Source organism: Rattus norvegicus, chromosome 6 (assembly GCF_036323735.1).
Source record: "Rattus norvegicus strain BN/NHsdMcwi chromosome 6, GRCr8, whole genome shotgun sequence".
Taxonomy (NCBI): Eukaryota; Metazoa; Chordata; class Mammalia; order Rodentia; family Muridae; genus Rattus; species Rattus norvegicus.
In genome coordinates this window covers 96,024,525-96,042,684 of record NC_086024.1, presented here as the reverse complement: position 1 = coordinate 96,042,684, position 18,160 = coordinate 96,024,525, and the positions used below count along the sequence as shown (strand labels likewise).

General features: G+C 43.3%; 1 long non-coding RNA gene across 1 annotated transcript; it reads right to left on the bottom strand.

Moving 5' to 3' along the window:
* Window positions 1-10,312: 10,312 nt before the first annotated feature.
* LOC120093260 (uncharacterized) lies at window positions 10,313-12,051 on the bottom strand. Its single transcript, XR_005486372.2, has 2 exons — window positions 11,857-12,051; window positions 10,313-10,754 (listed from the first exon to the last, which is right to left on the bottom strand). It is a non-coding gene; the product is annotated as an uncharacterized LOC120093260 (long non-coding RNA).
* Between the last annotated feature and the right edge of the window lie 6,109 nt (window positions 12,052-18,160).

Below are 18,160 nucleotides of genomic sequence, written 5' to 3'. Positions count from 1 at the left end.
TGGGTAGTTCCTGTTGACTGGCTAGGTTTGGTGGTTCCAGGGGGAGCAAAGAGGAGAGAGAGAGAGAGAGAGAGAGAGAGAGAGAGAGAGAGAGAGAGAGTGTTTTTGAGAAATGGGGAAGGTAGAGATGTAGTTTCCAGTGGAGAAAGCATATACCTGCACATGTACACATTTCCTCTGAACATAGAAACAGACATATTTAAATTCTTACTGAAATAATCTACTATTCAGAGAGGCGGGTTCTATAAGAGTAGAACAGCCTACTTATTCACGTATTACAGTATATAGTATGTTGCTGTATCAGCATCTTGACAAACTGTCTCACAGAGTCCACAATGTGGGCTCCATGGTTGTAACGAAGTTTATTAGAGACTGGAGACCTTCGATCCAGTCACTAGTCTTCCTGTCAATTTCTCTACAGTGCAGTAAGGTCATTGGAGTTTACCAGATTTTATTATATGTTTCATAAAGAAATTCTAGAACTTCGAAGTTTCCCAGTACAAAGAACTAATTTGTTGTTGTTGTTGTTATTATTATTATTATTGTTACTATTATTGTGAATGTATGCAGGTGCCTGTAGATGTCAGAAGGACTTCAGTTTCTTGGAGCAGGACCCACAGGTATATGTGAGTCACTTGATGTGGGTAGTAGGGGCCAAGCTCTAGTGTTCACAATGGAGCATCAAGCTCTGAGCCTCTCAGCCATCTCTCCAGCCCCAAGAAATGATGTGTGTTTGGGAAAGAAATGCCAGTTTTTCTGCATCTGTCATTGTACGTTAAATACACATGAATTATCATGCATATTATATTACTATGAATATGCAAAATGATTATAAGTTGAGATGGTTCTCAGCCACTCACGCTGTAGTCCCAGGAAAGGACGAAGAGTAGGTATACTTCGGTAAACACCTCAGGAGAGTAATGAAAGTGAGAGCGATGAGGTGACAGCTTTACACTTAGACATGAGGAGGAAAATGGAAAGAAAGCAGTCAATGTGCAGAAGCCTCCAAGAGGTTGAAAATGGTGGCCGTGACAGCAGTGATTCAGGAAGCAAGAAGGAGAGGAGATAGGAAGAAACACAAGTCTCTAAATTGGTGGATTTTAAAAAGCCTTCTCCCTCCATGTATTTGTGTATGTGTGTGTGTGTGTGTGTGTGTGTGTGTGTGTGTGTGTGTGTGAGAGAGAGAGAGAGAGAGAGAGAGAGAGAGAGAGAGGCAGGGAGGGGAAGGGGAGAGAGAGAGAGAGAGAGAGAGAGAGAGAGAGATGTTAGGAGGGAAGGGAGAGAATAAAGATGTGAGAACAGGGTGCGCCACAGCTCAAGTATGGGGGTCAGAAGACAACCTCCTGGGTCAGTTCTTGCCTTCCCCATTGTTTGAGACGCAGTGCCCTGCTCAGCCACTCTCCGCAGCAGGCCAGCTGATGGGCAGCTTCTGGGGACTCTCCTGTCTTGCTTCCCATCCTGCTGTAGGAGTACTGGGACACCAAAGCATCCAGCGTTATGTGGATTGTGGGAGTCCAAATTTAGATCCTCACACTTACCCAGCATGCACCTTACCTACTGAGCATGTCCCCAGCTTAAATGAGTGAATCTCAGCAGTAGAGACCTATCAGTTCTTGGCACCATGCTGTGTGAGATTTTTGCAGTAACTTGTTCCAGCAGAGTGGTGACAAAGTTCATGGGGGACAAGGAAACTTTGAACTCTGAGACCTGGTTGTTACTGGGATCTGTCTGGATAATGAAGTCCCTGAAGGTGAAGGTAGGAGACACATAAAGAGATGCCAAGGACGCCACCAAGGCTGGCACCGAAAAACTAACAGTCTCGGGATATCACTGGATTAAGACTTCAGAGGTAACTCGAGTCTTGGTCACCATGTCTGTAACTCTGGGCAAGATGCCAATTGCCTCCAGGGTTTTGTTTGCTCAGAGGGAATTCCTTAGAAGGAATTATTTGGTTTAGTTTCTTTCTAGGTATGAAGATGCCCCTCTCCCACCATCTGGTTATAGTAATCTGTTGCAGCCTGAGTTAGTCACACTTCTCCCTCCAATTCTTGGCAGGCTGTCAACCGAAAATAGGAACACGAAACCAAAATAACAGCTTTACTACTGATGGAGCTGGACGCGAGGCTGCAGGCATGGAGCAGAGCTGGAAAGCACCGTGGGGGCCTGAGCCCTTGTGCTTGGAGCTGCACTGACCAGTCTCATCCTAACAAAGGTGGATGAGCACCGGCCTTGTCCTACAGGACACGCCTTTACCCAGAAGGCTGACAGGTAGAGAAGGGAGCGAGAGCGAGAAACACAGGGCATTTGCTATTGACACACTAAGCCCACCCCAAGACAAGCCAGGTCCCATTGCTTGTTTTGACCACGCTCCCGCTCTGGGACAATGAACAAGAGCAGGGATAACAGACAAAGGGTTTCCATCCATTTAATGGAAGTGTTGCTTAATTCTGGGGCAGGCGCTTGGGAAAAAGAAGAAAATATCTCCCCCTTCATGGCACACAAGCTGACAACCAAAAGGACACAGCTTCTCATATTTCTGCAGTTGCACATATGTGTAAGACACATGCGGAGTTAACGTGGAGAAGTAGTTCTCTTCATGATGACAGGATTCCAAGAGCGGTTCCCCAGGCTTTGCCAAATGTTCCATTTGCAACTTGGATTCAACTCGAAATCCTAGGGTTTCTAGGCAACACCACCAGAGGCAGGAAACAGCCTCCGAGTCATGACTGAAATGAGTTAAAACAAACAGATTTCTTGTCTCCCTTGCTCTACCCTGTTCAGCTGAGGTGTGGATCTCATTGCAAGTTGCCCGCTTCTGCTGAGGGGAACAGCTGTGACAATCGTGATAAAAAGCCAGGTTGAGAGATTGTGAGGAAAACATAAACCTGAGTTGTGCAGCCCCAGCTTTCTGGCTCCTGATGCTTTCCCAGGCCACCATGTTAGCCGACATTTTGATAGTCCCTCAGTCTGAGACTGTATATACTGGACTGCCCTGGAAGGCAGCTAGCCCAATGAAACCCAGGACCTAGAGAACACGGACAGCTTTGAACGCCGGGGAATCCTGTACAGACCTTTCCTTCAGGGTTGGCAGACTCTGGCAGGCCTTCAAGGTGATACATGGGGCAGCAGGAAAGTTTCATTCAGACTTCTTCCTCACTGGGTTTTTTCTATATGTCCACCGTTAGACGTTAACTCAGTTGGAGTTAGTTGACTGAAACAGTATGGGAATCAATCGTTAGGAAAGAGTCTGAAATTATGGTGTTAAAAGCTTTAAAATCTTAGTGTGAGTGAGCTTCTGTGAGTCACACATTCCTGCTGATAGTAGGCTTCCCACAAGAAAGGGGCAAGGTGACATGTGTGTCACATGGAGATGAAGTAAGGATGGCCCAGGAGAATAGGAAAGGGACATTAGGAATGGCCATCGCAAGGAAGAAAGTGTCATGGGGGAGCCATTGTCAGTCAACCTGATGGCAGTGACCGCAGGGAGCTGGTTAAGGAGGCAGGGACATTAGTGGTCCCCTCTGCCATGCTCCCGCTCCTTTATAATGTTCTGATGCTTCCTGACCCTCACAATAACTCCATGTATTCAATCCTGCCCATGTTAGAGTTCAACAGTTCTGTCCTGAAGAGGGAGCCTTCCACCCCAAACTCAAGGGCCCACTGAAGCACTCCCCTGGACATTAAACAGCACCTTCTGCATACACACACCCATGGAAACCACAGAACAAACACCATGATGGCCTCAGTTTAAATCTTCGAGTGGTTTAACACTGCCTGGAATGCCAAGCAAGCAGTGGCTATGCTAACAGATGGTGCTGATTGATTTCAGGGTCAGCACATGACTAATTCTTATTTACTAAAGCCTGTGAGCGCTACCTTCCCAGTACTCTCCTCTGCCCCTAATTTGGGGAAGTGGTCCTTTTATCTTACTCTGTGAAAGATCACCATACAGACAGACCAGCGCTGCAGATCTGGGAAACACTATGACCTGGTGCTCAAGCAGGCAGAACTCCTTTGTGAATAGGACAACTTTCCCGCAGCTTTAAGAAAGTACGAAACAGTCACTGGTGGATGCAGAGATGCAGAAAATATTACCGGGGCAAGACAGAATTAGTGGGTAGGTGCCACATGACTTCTGAGTGCTGGAGTTACGGACACAGATCTTCTACCCACACTCTCTTCTGAGAACATTTTTGGGCTTTGCTGGTAGGTGAGAGATTAGTCCGCTGTGCTGTTAAATGCAAGCTAGAGACAGCTAATTAGTAAGTTGTGAGGGAGGGAAGTAGCTCATGACAGTGAAACCATTTAATGAAGCATCCCCCAGCCAAGCCAGTGATAACCGGATGCTCTATCCTCTGAGCTTTTCAGCTAATTGCAGTTTTGCTGTACAAATCAGACGTGGCTTTTCTTTCTTCCACGTATCACTGTTAAAGTCTGTGTAGAATTTATTCATTTGTAGGACAGGGTAAAGTTTCGAGAGACTAAACAGCCGGCTGCAGAGAGGAAAACAGTGGGGTTGAATTTCTGTATGTGACTTAAATCTCGGAGTTATTTTATTTTGATTCTCAAATAGGGAAACCATCACGTTATTTAGGCAACTCAGGCAGGAAATCAAATCTCACTCTTCAGTTCCGCTGATGTTTTCTTCAATTGAATTACGTGGTCCCAGGTGTGGCCACTCCCACACCAGCCCTGCTGTAACGTTTAATGAGCAAAGCATCAGTGAGAAGTGCCGAGCTGAGCTCCAGTCATTTCAGCTGGATTCTGGGGTCCCCAGAGAACGCAGAAGACTGGGGTTCAAGCCCAGCGCTTTTGGTTACTTTGAATTTTGTTTTTGCCACATTTGACATCAGTTATGTTAAAAAATTTTTCTAGAAAAGCAGAAAGAAGCCCTATAACCATCAGCAAGAATGATGGAAGCTTAACTTACTGAAGTATTTCTTGAGGTTTTCTCCACAATTTTTTCCATCTTTCTAGTTTTGATATTATCATATGGGCCGGAGATATCCTCCATCTCAGGGGTCTTTGTGGTGGAGAAAGTGTAAACACCAGATGTTTGTCTTATCTTCCCCCAAAGTCAAGTCCTAAATAGGATGTCATGAGCCCAGAGAGAGTGATGAAGCTGAAGGCTTCATAAGCAACAGAGATCCCTAGACAGTGGAACAGGGCAGATGGCCAGAGGGCAGCTTCTTGCAATGCAAACACAGGACACAATGGTCTTGCATCTTGGTGAGTGAGAAGCCAAAGAATCATGGTAAACCACAAGAGAGTGAAGAAAGACTTGTCTGCAGCAGGAGAGCAGAGCACAGAAGTTGTTTCCAAAGCAAAGCTCTTTCCAGACAAAAAAAAAAGAGACTGGAGAGTTTATTTGGGGAGTCTATTCACATCCAGAGAGGAGGGCACTCTAGGTCTGGGCCTATTTCTGGAGCACGCTCATGCTGAGGTCGTAATTTAAGAAGGAATGATGGTAGACACATGTGGGGTGTGCTTAGCTCAAGGTCAAGAAGCACCGGTGAAAGCTTCAAATGAGTTGGTCATGATAGCCTGAGTCTGTTATCCCAGCACTTGGGTAAGAGAACCAGGAGCATCAGAAGTTTAAGGTCATACTTGACTAGGTAGAGGGTTTGAGGCAAGTTGGCCTCTATGAGACCACGTTTCAGAGAAGAGGATGAAGGAAGGAGGGGGATGCAAGGAACAGCACCTAACTCACATCTTTAGTGGATAATTACAGCTAGTCCATGTTCTTTAACGAGTGGGAAGCTACTGTATCATCTAACCACAGGGAGGAGCAGAAACTGAGTTACTTTAGGAAGAGTTACAGGATAGTTAAGTTAGTACAGCTCTCAAAACACGCTTGAAGAAGTGGTACTTCACGAACTCCTTCCTCATAGCATGCTAGTGTATGGGCAGTCTGAGTAAGAAAGAAAGCATGGTCCGTGGATGTCAGATTCAATCCTATAAAGCCTCAATCTCCAGCCCAGTGGGATCTCATATATTCTCCATTTATGTTTTATATTGTTATTTCTGCCAAAGATATATGAATCGATGCATTGACTTTTGGTATATTCTCTTTGACCCTAGAAGAATTAAAGTTAGACTACCCTCCACGCCTTGGTGAAAAAGCTGTGGGTGACTCCAAAGGTGCTCAGGGAGCAGATAACCCTCAAGATACTAGGTGCATCTTTTCTATAGCAGCTTGAGAAAGTTCAGTTGAGCAGTGTAAGGGTCCGTATTAGCTCAGGACCCCCAAGTTCTCAGCACAAGGGAGATTTATTTGCTCCAGAGGGACAGAGGGCAGGGAGTAAGTGACAGTGTCAAGAGATGGAGGGCAAGGGAAAGGGAAGGGAGCAAGAGAGAGGAGGCAGGGATATTTGAACAGGAGTTGGGGCACAAAGGACTGCCTCTGAGAGGGGCAGATGTGGCTCATAGGCAAATGGAGGTTTATCAAGGTACAAGGAAAAACTCTGTATTGGGATAAGATGTTTGATTTTGATTGGCCATGTTAGTTAGGTGAGCCAAAGGGGGCTTTTGATTGTTGGACTTCAATCCTTTGATAACTGGGCCTCGGTAATCAGCCACAGAAGGTGAAATTGGCCAAGTAATGTAATGGACTTGGGGCATGGCTTCAGGAATGAAATCTAATGGTTTTTAGCAAGGCAAATGACATCAGGGAAGAGGGCAGGGCCTGCCAGAGCCATATTTGGCTCTCTTTAATCAGAGATATAAACATCTAGAACTAGGAACTGATGCTTCAGAATAGTGAAAACTGACATCAGATGTAGATGATGTAAATTCAACTGTCTCACCATTTAATGAGGGGGAGGTGGTGGGAGAGGAAGAGTAAGGCAAAATAGGGGTGGGTGGTCTCTTCCCAAATTACTGGCATTTCCATTTTTTCCCACTATACTGAAAGCCAAATATATCCCCAGAGAGGGGAGCCTTGAATCTAGAGGGAGCAGTAAAGACAGAAAAATGAAGTCGATGGTTTCAGAGAAAAGCAGTTCTGCAGCGTTTGGCCCGAGAATCACTGCGCTCAGATCATTACTGAACCATACTTCCTGCTGCTGATGACCGTTCTGTGAGCCAGAGATCCCAACCATGGAATTAGGAATTGTCTTATTTTGTTTTTCTTATCAGGAAGTGTGGTAAGGAAGAGATCTTTACGATCATTAATATGGTAAAGAGATAATTGTGGACCTCGATAAGAGAAAGGACCAGATGTTAGCAGTTGTAAGGAAGCCTGGCTAGGCATGTGTGTGAGAGAGAATCTAGCTTGCCAACACCACTCTTGGCAAGAGAGGCTTCAGAGAAGCGAATTGGGGATGTCGGAGCTTTGCTTGCAAAGTCAGCCTGTGTCACTTCTGTCTAAAATAAGGGACAGGATACCTTGGAACCTTTATCCATTTGGAAGGAGCCATTGTGAGTTGCTTGTTAAAGGGTATCAATGATAGGAGTGAAGAAGTAGACACAGTAGAACCCAGGCACGCTGTGTGAGCAGAACGAGTGTGACCTCCCCACCTTTCCATCATGATGCTGGTTTCTTGGGAGACCCTATCACTCTGATTTCTGCTGAGGGGAAGGATGATTTCATTATCCTTGTGGATTCCCCCAAGATGCTGCTCCTGTTTCAGTCAAAACCATCACTTACATTCACTGTGCTAATGACTGAGGACCAATTTCTAAAAATAGAGCTAGACAGTAATGAGACTTAGAGACAAACAGATGGCAGTAACCAAAAGTACTACAAGTCACACAGCACACAGAGAAATTAAGGCTGGAAGAAGCACTCCCAGACATAAAATACAAAACACACTTCATTTGCTTGGGGGAGAAGAAAACTTTGTGTAAGTCTTTGTTACAAGGTAACTTCAGACTTTAGTCATTTTAGGACTGCCAACATCCCACAAATAAAGTGTATTCCAGGAAATTCTGGGTAGAAGCAGAACTTAATGGTTTCTAAAACACGTTCTGAACCATTTCTGTCTTTACAAATATCTGCCCAGTGCAGACCCACAACGGCAAAGGGCACGGATGACAAGGTAACTGCATGGGCAAATGGTTGTGATTCTATAGAACTATGATGGCTTTGGTTATCTCAAGTGTGTGTCTCTGACATTCCTCTCACAGACCTTCCAGACCCGACGGTGCCTTCATGTTGATTTTCACCAGTTTACTAACAATGTTGAAATAGTCCATGCTCAATTAAGAAAGCAATTTTTACATCAGCAAGCTTTATAGTCAATCCTGGGTTTCTTATCAACTAGATTGTCCCGCTCCTCCCTTTTAAGAAACCCATTCTTTAGAGATTCTAAACCAGCCTAAAGAAGACTGTTGGCCTGTTTCACTCCTTGTAAGGAGAGAGAAGTCTGCTAAAAGAGCTAAAAGGCATGCCTCAGACAAAGGAGCAAACAGAGTTGATCACTCTAAACTAGTTGGTCAAGCTGTCACTTAAAGAATTTACATAGTAAGATTTCTGTTATGTTTAAAACCATTAGAGTGAGATTGTCTATTCTCCAGTACCAAGGCAGGATAGAAAGACAGGAATGTAAAGAGGGACACAGGTAAGAAGAGGGTCCCCTCACACCAGAGTTTGGAGGAGGCCTTTGGCAGCTGAAAGTCCAGAGTTTTAGCAGGACAAGCAATATATGGGGCGGGGGTGGGTGCCTACACAGAGACAATATTCCTTCTATCTAAAGATGTTTCAGATCAAAATGTGAAAATGGTAAGGAACCATGGTCTTTCTCCCTTTCCAACCTTAAACCTTCAATTTTCTAAGAATCTCAAAAGATATCCTATGCACAGGAAAAGGCATCTTAACTGCCTGTCGCAGCCCTTGTGGCCCGTGCTGTAATCTTCTCCGGTTGTGATCTTCCTCAAGGCTCTCCTGGAAACACAGTCACATTTGTCAGAAAAGATGGGAAAGAGACAAATGCATTTCTTAGTAATCCTTTGAGGTTAAACTTGTCACTAAAATCACCCCTCAGTACTAGCTAAGATACTGAATGAAGCAGGACCCACGTCTGGACATATTTTATTCTTTCCCTGAAAACCTCACTTTCTATTACTGACCCCTGTCCTTCAATCTACACAAAAGCCTCTTTTTAAATCTCTGCCCCTGCTTCTTATTCATTTGCTCTGGAACTCCTTTCTCCAGTGAAGTCAGCCTTCCTTGAGTGGAGGTCCATGAAGAATGAGAGAGTGCTTCAGGCTGTGTATGGAGGCGCTGGACTGTGCCTCCCATGATGCTCCACTACTGGTACTACCAGGTACTGGCTCTTGATTTAAACACCATTCGTTCTGCCTACACGATCATGCAGTAGGACTAAACGTCTCTGTTGGGCCTAAAGCTTGGCTCTGCTAACTGCCATCATGCCTGGGAAAACAACCTTCCATCTTCCTAGCTCCCCAGCAAACAGTCGGAAATGTGCCAAGTGTATTTTCCATCTGTTAGTTGCACCAAGTGAGAAAGTAGTGAGTGTTCAGAGACATTCAGGAAGGAAAGTGGCCAGAATGAGGGTGAGCCCAGAGCCTGTGGGTAAAAGGCGAGAGAAACTTTACAGATCCGTAGACTCCTCATTTGATGCTGGCACCAATCCTATAGGAATCTAGAAGCAGTGCCTCTGTTGAGAGCAGGTTCTGTTGTTTTCCTCTGTGCTGAGTCCTCCCCACACTTCTCTGTGCTCTGACATCAATCATATACCAGTGATTCTCAACCTGTGGGTCGCGACCCCTCACAGAGGTTGTGTCTCAGATATCCTGCGTATCTGATAATTATATTACAATTTATGACAAAAGTGCAGTTATGAAGTAGTAATTAAAATGATTTTCATAGTGGGGGGGAACCACAATGAAGAACTGTGTTAAAGGGTCATGGTGTTAGGAAGGTTGAGAACCACTTCTCAGCTCTATATGCTTTAGTCTTGGTCTGGGGGATGTTTTTCTGTCCATCACACAGTTGTGACAGTCACCCATTTGTCACCTTTTTTTTTAACGTTTCTATTTTTATTGAAAATATTTTGTATAAAATATTCTGAGCACAGTTTGCCACCCTGCCCCTCCCCCCAGATTCTTGATTTGACTTTGGTAGGTCATATATCTCAAGGAATTTTGTCAATTTGTTTTAGATTTTCCAGTTTGGTAGAGTATAGATTTTAAAATTATGTCTTTATGACTCTATGGATTTCGTTAGTGTCTGTTGTGATGATCCCTTCTTTTGTTTCTAATTTTATTAATTTGGATCTACTCTCATTATTCTTCTGTTAATTTGGCTAAGGACTTAGCAATGTTATTGATTTTCTCAAAGAAATAGTTCTTTATTTTATTGATTCTATATTGTTTTTGTTGTTTTTATTTCTATTTTATTGATTTCATCCAGAGTTTGATTATTTCAGGTCCACTGTGGGGGGGTCCCAGGTAGAAAGTGACTTTTACACATTTTATCTTGTGAGTGATGCTGGCTTAGTACAAGTATGTAGTGTTTCTTGGGAAATGGTTTCCTGTCTTTCTGCATGTAGGTCTTTGAAGTCCCAACTTGAGTTTCCTGAAACCTCTAGATTAGCCTTGCACAAACTATCATGAAATTATTTCTCTCTTTCTTTGATACTGGTTTCTTCCAAAACACAAGAGTGTAAAGTGAATATTGGGGGACAGGAGGGTGTCTGGACCATTTGTTGTTTTAAGACAATACAAGCTTTGGATCACATGGATTCAGCAGCTCCTGCATTCTTCAGTTCCTGGATACGATTCTAGCAGCTCTGAGAATAAGGAGAAAAGGTAGCCTTAAATACTTTGATGTAAACAGAAACACTTTCCATTCTGTAAAAGCACCCAATGAAAGTGGCGGGAGCCATTTGCCTGCTTCTCTGAAGTAGAGAAAGGAAGACAGACAGACAGACAGACAGACAGACAGACAGACACAGAGAGAGAGAGAGAGAGAGGAGAGAGAGAGAGAGAGAGAGAGAGAGAGAGAGAGAGAGAGAGAGAGACTGCCTGATAGGCAGAGTCAAGGTAGGTCAGAGTCTGCTGGCAGATTTCCCGGTCTGCTGATGCAAGGAATGATAAAAGGAGATACACTTAAGGGTCAAGGTGAGGGGCTCAATGTTCTATTGACCTTGGTGGGAGGAACAGGAAGGCCTCTGGATAAGAACAGCTGTCCTATATATATTTCAGCAATTGTTTCTGCTTGCTTGTGGCTTTGCTTCCCACAGTAGAGTAGGCTATAAAAAGGCTATGAAAAATAAACTCAGGGCTGTTTCAGTATTTACTGCCAGTCCTCCCAAATCTATCTTGTGTCTCCACCTCTTCTTTCTGCCTTTCTTATCTTTAATCCTCGCTCCCACCTCAGGGATTATTTGACATGTGCTATTGGGCTCCAGCATAGGTGGCGCCCAATGTGGGACTCTGAGAGTTGGGGATCAGGTGAAGGACATTAGTGGGGGGGAGTGAATGCTCAGAAAAAGAAAAAGGAGCTCAAAGAAAGAGCTTGGTGTGGTATTTCTTGAGAGTAAAAGACACAGGAAAATGCAGCTAAAGGAGCTCAGAAAAAGTAAAAACGGGAAATGGAAATAGTTTTATGCTTGAGCAAATGCTCAAGAATATGCTTCACTCTCGAAGGACTAAAGTAGGGCACCAGCAATGACTAATTTTTTATATTCTGTAAAGAAGTTTTGTCCATGGTTTTCTGAGGAAGGTACAATATATTTAGTGACCTGGAAGAAGGTTGGGGAAAGTCTTCAAAACTATTATGATGTGCATGGACCAGATAAAGTGCCTGCAGACACCTTTAGTCTTTGGACCCTGATTAGAGATAGCTTAGATCCTAGACATGAGAGGGAGAAATGGGCTTCAGGGAAGTACCTCCTGTCCGGGGACACTTCAATGAAAGAGAAAATGGTCATGGTGAAGATGCACCCAGGAGAGGCCAGTCGCTAGCTGGGGAAGGTTCCTCACTCACCCCACCCAAGAGCCCTGTCTCCCTGAGCTCTCTGACAGCACCACAGACTGGAGAGCTCTGGTACAAGAAAGAAGCCTCAGAATGCTAAGGTTTGCCTCAGAATGCTAAGGTTTCTGTGATGTCATCTGCTTAGATTGTGTATTAGTCTAGCTTTCTTTTGTGGCCCGTCCCTATGTTATGTAGTTTGATAGACCCACAACTGTTCATGCTACATCAACATTTACAGGTCACACCTTGTTAAAAATATTAATAAATGTGAAAAACGTAATGCATCTCAGTGTGAGCCTAAGTCACTGCACAGCACAGGATATTGATGATGGAGAGGGATGAAAAATCCCAGGTCTATGAGTCATTGCTATTTATTTCCACAAGGTTGGAACAAACAGGTGATCCCCATAAGTCACTGGGCATTGAGCATGCCTGTTGCCTTTCAGGATAATTTATCTAGACCTAAATTTTAGTCTGCCACTGTTTATATTATTGTTGCAATAAAATAAAAAATATAAAAGTAAGGCTGTCTTTTATCCACGACTAGGTCTGGCACCTCAGTGCCCCAAGATATCTGCTGGATATTTTGGTGGAAACACATCCCAACTCTGCGGCAGCACAGTTTCTCCAGTTGCCGCACACAGTTTCCTACGCTCAAACCGTTACATAAAAGAACACACAACACAATAATCTTTGGCCCAATTGATAAGATATAATTGCCCACCTAAACATACAAAGCCCAGTACCATCCATCCCTTAAGAACATTAATAACAACCTGTAAACACACAGAGAGAAATCTTAACATCACCTACCATGGCTTCTCTCTCTCTCCCTCCTGTCTCTTCTCCCTTTCTGTTCCAGTCTCCTCCCCTTCCTTCAAACTTTCTTCCTGGCATCCTTCCATCTCATCCAATGACAGGCCTCCTTCTATCCTGTACCTGCCCCTCGCCTGTATTTTACAAATTCAATAGGGAGAAGGTTCTGGAGAAGTCACCTGAGTCCTGAGTATGTGACTAGACAGCTGTCCTTGGGGCAGTGGAATTAACATCAAAATACAGATAACTCCAGGGCAAACCACAACAAGGGATGAGTGAAGTGTTGGGAAAAAAATTTTAATTGTCAAGAATATTAATGGTGGCAACTTAAAAAAAAAAGGATTTATTTATTTTATGTGAGTACATTGTTGCTCTCTTCTGAAACACCAGAAGAGGGCATCGAATCCCATTACAGATGGTTGTGAGCCACCAAGTGGTTGCTGGGAATTGAACTCAGGGCCTCTGGAAGCAACTAGTGCTCCAGGCAACTTTTATCTCCTTCTTCTCCTCTTCCTCCTTTTCTTCCCCCTCCTCTTCCTCTCCCTCCTCCTTCCTCTCTTTCCTTCTTTTTCCCTTTTGGGGGAAAATAATATTTTCACTGCTTTAAAATGTACTTAGAGACAGAGTGAAGTCAGAAATGTACTTTTTAAAAAGCAAAATAGATGCTTGAAGTAAATGTCCTACAGTCTCTATTGCTCCAATGAAACCACATGATCAAAAGCAAGCCAGAGAGGAAAGGATTTATTTGATACATTTGCATATTATAGTCCATCACTGAAGGAAGTCAGGACAAGAACTCAAACAGAGTAGGAACTTGGGAGGCAGGAGCTAGTGATGCAGCGACCATGGAGGAGTGCTGCTTACTAGTTTGTTTTTCATGGGTTGTCCAACCTAGTTTCTTTTAGAACCAAGGACTACCTGTCCAGGCATAGCCCCACCCACAATGAGTTAGGATCTCCCCATCAATCACTAATTAAGAAAATGGCTTATAGCAGCAGCATCTTATGAAGGAATTTTCTCAACTGAGTTTCCCTCCTTTCAGATAACTATCGCTGTGTCAAGCCGACAAAACTATGCAGCACAGTAAACCATCACAAGATGGCCTCTCAAAATGAGAGGTTTTCCAAGCCCCACTGTGATGAGCTAAAAATCAGCCAACTGTACACCAAGGAACAACGAGGAGAAAGCTTGAGGGATGACTCTCACAAGTAGGAGTACATAGAAAGAATGGAATGAGGCTCTGCTCCTGGTGCTGTTACAGGCTTCCTATTCATGCAATTTCCTGTGCAATGAGATGTTACATCCATCTGATATTCAGAGCACAGTCTTTGGTACCAGATGTGGAGTTCCTTGTTCTGTGTAATTTTCTCAGTAAAAAGAGCAGCTTTTATTCTATTGAAGTGAATCTTGGTGGCTCCGGGACCAGATCATCAGCCAGGTCAAGCTGTAGTAAGTGTTTGGCCGCACATCCTTCATGCAATTCTGAAAGATAGAGGGAGGGGCTTAGGATGAGCTAATAGCTGATGGCGACTGTGCGATGAAGCCTCCAGACACATGGGAGCTATGGCTTAAGGGAACCTCCACGTCACTGAACACATGGAGGATGGCATCTGAGAAGAGGAAGTGAAGGTTCCCCATCCTGTCTTATAGTCCTTCGTTTATGAGGCTCTGTACAAGGATTCTTTACGGCACCATCTAAATTAAACCAGGAGACACATTTTCTGAGTTTTGTGAGCCATTCTGAAGACAGTTGAAACTGAGGAGAAGCTGATGGGGAACTGACGGGCAGCCAAGTGGAACAGTTGTGGGTATCGGACCACTTCATATAAGAGGCATCTGAAGTGGGAGTGGGGAGCTCATGGAATTGAGCCCTTCCATGTGGGGTCTGCATTAGCACCAAGCAGTGTCATGATTGAACCGAATAACATCACTGAGGTTCTGCTGGCATCTGACAGCTGGTCAGCGTGGAGACACTTCCACAGGTGTTCAATGCTAAACAGGAAACTTCTACAGGTGCTTTTCCTTTTCTGATGAAAATACAACCATGCCACACTCTGGTTTCAGAGTTAGATAATGAGAATTCACATGAATCACGACAACTTTGTGAGGGTTAACATGACCTGAACAGAGTATTCTGTCATTAGATTTGTCTTTGAGCATAATCGGCATGTCTTCTGTCTGGATGGGATCTTGTCCCAGCTTTTCCTTCTGCAGCATTCTAAGTTGCACAGTCTATCTAACTAGGAAGGTTATCTAACTAGGAAGAGAAAGATGTGCCTTTTGAAGGGAAACATAGCTAAACCTATGGAAACCTGTCACTCAGACCACACCAAGTGAGAATGGAGCAATGCTGGTGTTGCAATGAACATGTATTCAGTATGAATACATATTCAGAATCTCACTGTGTAGCTCAGGCTGCCTTTGAACTCATGATCTTTCTGCTTCAGTCTCCTGAGTGCTAGGATTAGGAACAGGTCCAAACATACCCAGCTCTTTTCACTTTATTCTTAAAACCAAACACTATAAATTTTCTTTTTAAATGTCTAGAGGTTAAAAAAAAAAGGACTTCAAACAGTCATCCTATTCAGCATTGGAAGAAACTTAAAAGCAAGTCAGGTGGGTGCGTCTTCACATAGGCTGCTTGCTGCAGATGAGCATCTAATTTATTTCTGGCCCCGGTTCTCTCACATAATTCTACTCACATTTACCTGATTGTACTTAGGATAATTGCCTTAAAATGAAATTGTTGGCTATCGGTCTACAGAAAACTTTAAGGTTTGACATATAGTGTTAAGGTGACCTTCAGAAACAAAGAAAAAGAAAAAGGCTCAACTAGCATGGCCTCCTGCACCAAGGAGGACACCTCAGTTTCCCCTGCGTAGGCCACCTACACAGCCTGAGAACCTCTGGTAGCAGGTGAGAAACTCAACTTTCCTGAGTTAGGTCTGGTCATATTACCCCAAAATCAAGCTCAGGTACCTCCTGCACCAGGATCATGTTTGTCTCCAAAACTTAGACTCAGGAGCACAGCCCACATGGCCTCCTGTACCCTGCTTCTTCTGCTTAAGTTCACTCACTGCTCAGTTGACTTTACTGTTAATAAGTATGATCTTACATACTTTCAAAGGACTCAAAAGAGACCTAAGTACATTCCAAGAGAACAAAAAACAAAGAGTTGAATTAAATAAGTGAACCAATCCAGGATATGAAAATAGAATTCAATAAAGAGGTAGAGATTGCTGAAGAAAAGTGAAACAAGATCTAGGTATTAGCCATGGGCCTCCTGCACCAGGTTCACCTACACATCTCAGGAATGTTGCTCTAGGAACTCAGACTGCACAGCATCTTGCAGCAATCAGAGGTTCTGTGTTCCCTGTGTAGGCCTGCCTATGCTGCTCCGGAACTTCCTATACCACCTCGCAGAGGAAAATGGAGTCTCAACCTTACTTTGACACAGTCTTCTCCTGAACATTGCTTCCACTGAAAGAAGAAATATGACTTGAAGATAGAAAGAACTCGACTAACAAACTACTCTTGATATATAAGTCCTAGCGCAGAAGCATAAACAACATGAAAAACCAAGACAATGCATCTTCTTTACCAATCACTAATCCAGTAATAATGGTACCCAGTGAAAGTGACTGCAGGACTTCCAGGCAAAGATGTCAAAGGGGGGTTGGGGATTTAGCTCAGTGGTAGAGCGCTTGCCTAGCAAGTGCAAGGCCCTGGGTTCGGTCCTCAGCTCCGAAAAAAAAAAAAGATGTCAAAGGAATGATCATACATACTTTCAAACAACTCAAAAAAGACCTAAGTACATTCCAAGAGAACAAAAACAAAGAGTTGAGTTAAATAAGTGAACCAATCCAGGATATGAAAATAGAATTCAATAAAGAGGTAGAGATTGCTGAAGAAAACTGAAACAAATGATGCTGGAAATTAAAAATTCAGTAGGTCTATTAGAAATCTCAGGGGAAGAGACATCACCAATGTGGACCATATAGAAAACAGAATCAAGGCTGGAAGACAAGGTAGAGGAATTGGTTCCTTCTGGAAAGGTTGAAAACCAAAAATAACATGAACAGAAAACATGGGAAATAACACGAGAAGTCTCTGGGACACTGTGAAGAAGCCTAACCTTCAGACTGTGGGCATAGAAGGAGGAGAAAAATAATATCCTGAAGACATATAGAATATTTTCAATAAAATCATAGAAGGTAATTTCCCAAACCTAGAGAGAGAAATGCCCTTCCAAGTACAAGAACCTCAAACAGATGGGACCAGAACAAGAAATTCCTATGGCATATTAGAGTCAAATATTAAAAATACAGAATAAAAACATCCAAAGGGGAGAAAGATCAAGTCACTTACAAAGGCAGAACCATCAGAATAACACCTGATTATCTGATAGAATCTTTTAAAACCAGAAGGGTCTGGAGCGGTGTACTCCAAGTTCTGAAAGACCACAATTGTCACTTCAGAAAAGCTACCTATTAAAATCAAAGGAGAAATAAAAAATTTTCATGATTAAAAAAAAAGACTTGGGGCTGGGGATTTAGCTCAGTGGTAGAGCGCTTACCTAGGAAGTGCAAGGCCCTGGGTTTGGTCCCCAGCTCCGGAAAAAAAAAAAAAAAAAAAAAAGACTTAAGGGATGTATGACCTCTACTGGTCATGATATCCAACACTGACCAATAAATATCTGGACAAAACTAAACAAAGAAACATTGGAGTTAAATGATGTCGTAAGTGAAATATACTCAACAGCTATCTACAGAACATCCCACCCAAATACCAAAACACATTATTTTCAACGGCTGATTGAAGTTTCTCCAAAATCAACTACATACTCAGACACAAAGAAAGTCTCAAAAAATGTAAAAAAAAAACTAAAATAACATTTTGTATTCTATCAGATCACATAGAATAAAGCTAGATATCAGCACCCCCAAGAAAAGAAAGAAAAGAAAAAGAAAGAAGGTAATGGAAGAAAGAACAAAAGAAAGAAAGAAAAGAAAAGGAGAGAAAAGAAAAGGAAAGAATCTTGAGAAGCATGGAGTCTTGATTTGTGTTGGCCATCAGCTCCTGAGCATGAAGTCTACTTTGGAGTGTGGCTGATATTGTCACTCCATTAAAGAAAACTAATCTTCCTTCTCCCAGCAGTAATTATTGGCTAGGGTTGGGACTTTGGGCCTACTTCCCCTCCCCAGTCCAATGCTGGTCTGGCTTAAGCTTGTGCTGGTCTTATGTGCCCTGTCACAGTGAGGTTATATGTGCATCTTCCCTGAAGAACCGGGGGACAGCAAGGAATAGGATAAGTACACTATGCAATCAAAGAATACATTTTAAAATTAAATACAGAAAATACAATTCATGGACCTAAACAACACACTACTGAAGGAAAGTTAT